Genomic DNA, 2,666 nt, shown 5'->3' on the forward strand with positions numbered 1-2,666 from the left:
AAAATAGACAAGGACATAACAAAAAAGGAAAACTAAGGCCAATATATCTGATGAATAGAGATGCAAAAATATCTCAGCAAGATACTAAGAAATTGTATCCAATGACATACAAAAGATTATACAGGACCAAAACGACTGAAGAATCTCTACTCTAAACTCCATCTTCCAGACCCCAAACTCAGACAGATGCCATTTATATCTGAGGTATGCCCTGCTGTGTTCAGGGACCAAAGTGACTGAAGAATCTCTGCTCCAAACCCCATCTTTGAAAGCCAACTTTCATCTGCAGCCCTGTATCCACTCAGGGAAACTGAGGCAGGGCCATTCACTGACCCCAGCTCCAGCTCCAGCTCCAGCCCCAGCACAGCTATCCCAAACTTAGAACACCCCTCCTCTCTACCAGAAACATAGGCTCTTGTTTTCTTTCCTTCTTTCTTTTGCTAATTCTTTATTTCTCCTTACCCCATAGGGCAGGTTCCAGAACTCCAGAAGAGCCCACTTCTATCAGCAGCCCCTACTGAAATCATGTGCCATGATTGTGTGCTTGTGCTCATCGCCCAATTTTCTTTTTTCTGTTTCATACTTTTTTCTGCTTTCATATATTGTCATCTTCACCACAGTCTCTACCCAGAGGGACTAGACAAGTCTAGAATCAGAGTTTTCAAATATTCTAATATCGTGAGGCTCCCTGGGATCCTCTTTCTATGCTGAACCACCCGTGAAAAAGGAGAAACTACTTTTCAAATACCTGAATAGAAGATTCTACCGTGAGGATTACATTGCTGAACACAGCAGAAGAGAGAGTTTGGTGCACATTGATCCACAGCAAAAGGGAAGCAAACACATTCCCATTGGCAGAAACATTCTTGAAAAAGGTGTCTAAAAGTAAATACATCACCCAATGGCTAGAAGTCACAGAAGAGGCTCAAGTTTCAAAAAAGGAGGAAATATATCTTCATTAAAAGAACACAATAACTCCCCTGCATTTCAAAAAAGAAGTTACAGAAATGTCAGAAAAAGAATTCAGAACATTCATAGTGACAAAACTCTATGAGTTGGAACAGAAAAGAGACAATGAACTCCAGGAGATGAGGAAGTCCTTCCATGAATTGAAAGAAGAAATGAACACTATAAGAGAATCAGATGTAACTATTAGAGATGAAGTCTGTGACACAGGAAATCAAAAACTCTCTCAAAAGTATTAAAAGCTGATTAGACCATGCTGAAGATCAAATCTCAGAAGGAGAAGACAGAACCTCTTACTTAAAAAAAAAAACACCCAGAAGACAGAGAAAATAACCAAAAAAAAAAAAAAAATGAGGATAATATATGGAAAACACTAGATTAAATTAAACATCCAAACATCCAAATAATTGGTATGCCAATAGGTGAAGAAATTAAGGTAATGGAAAATCTATTCCATGAAATCTTAGAAGAAAACTTTCCAAGTCTAGTGAAACACTCAAACATGAAGACAAAAAAAAAAAAATACAAAGGACCTCAAACATAATCAGCTAAAGAAGTCCACTCCATGGCACATCCTAGCCAGACTGGCCAAAACCACAGATAAAGACAAGATACTAAAATTGGCAAGAGAGAAACATCAAGTGACTTACAAAGGTCATCCCATCAGGTTAACACTGGACTGTTCATCGGAAACAATGCAAGCAAGGAAAGAATAGGAAGACATATTGAAAGTGTTAAGAGAAAAACAATTTCAATCAAGATTATTATATTCAGCAAGATTATCCTTGATATGGGGGAAAAAAAGATTAAAATCATCTGAAACAAAACCTGAAAGAATTTGTCAGACCAGTTCTTCAAGAAACTCTGAAGAGTTTGACCCCTGGGCCAGGAATTGTGAGGGAGAACTGCCCCTTGAAACTCCAGTCCCAGGACCCCCAAGCCAGAAACCCCTCTGTCAGCCAGGTACACTTTTCTTTTCTCCTTCTCCTCTTCTTTCATTTGTAAGTTTCTCTCTTCTCATTACCTCATAGGAAAGCCATTAGACCTACAGACATCCCACTCCCATCTTTCGACCCCTGGCGAAATTGCGTGCCGTTCCAGCACGCGGTGCTCGTCTTTTTCTTTATTTCTTTATTTTTTTTCTTATTTTCCTCCCACTTATTTGGTCCTTACTCCCTTTATCTACACCATCCCTGGTAGTTTTGATAGGTCTAGAATTACAGTTCTGAAATATTCTAGTATTTTAAGATTCTCTGGGATTATCCCTTTCACTGAACCACCTGTGAAGAAGGAGATACTTTTTTTTCTACAGCTGAAGGGTATATGTTTCCTTTTATCACATTTCCAAAAAGAAATAGAAGAGAGACTTTGGCAGTCTTCATTCCAAGGCCAAAAGGAAACCCTCTTGCTCCTATTCAAGGAAACGTTCTCATAAAAGGTATTTCAAAGGGAATGCATCTCCCAATGGTTAGAAGTAGAAGAAAAACCTCAGGTCTGAATAAAGCAGGAAATATGTCTCTGACAAAAGAACACAGTAACTCCCTTCCTTTTCTTGAAAAAAATAGAAGACGTTACAAAAATGTCCGAGATAGAATTTAGAACATTCATGTTGAACAAATACTATGAGCTGGAACAGAAAAGAGATAATGAACTACAGGAGATGAGAAAGTCCTTCCACGATATGAAGGAAGAAATGGACA

This window comes from Tupaia chinensis, unplaced genomic scaffold (assembly GCF_000334495.1).
Source record: "Tupaia chinensis unplaced genomic scaffold, TupChi_1.0 Scaffold144586_1, whole genome shotgun sequence".
NCBI classification, from domain to species: domain Eukaryota; kingdom Metazoa; phylum Chordata; class Mammalia; order Scandentia; family Tupaiidae; genus Tupaia; species Tupaia belangeri.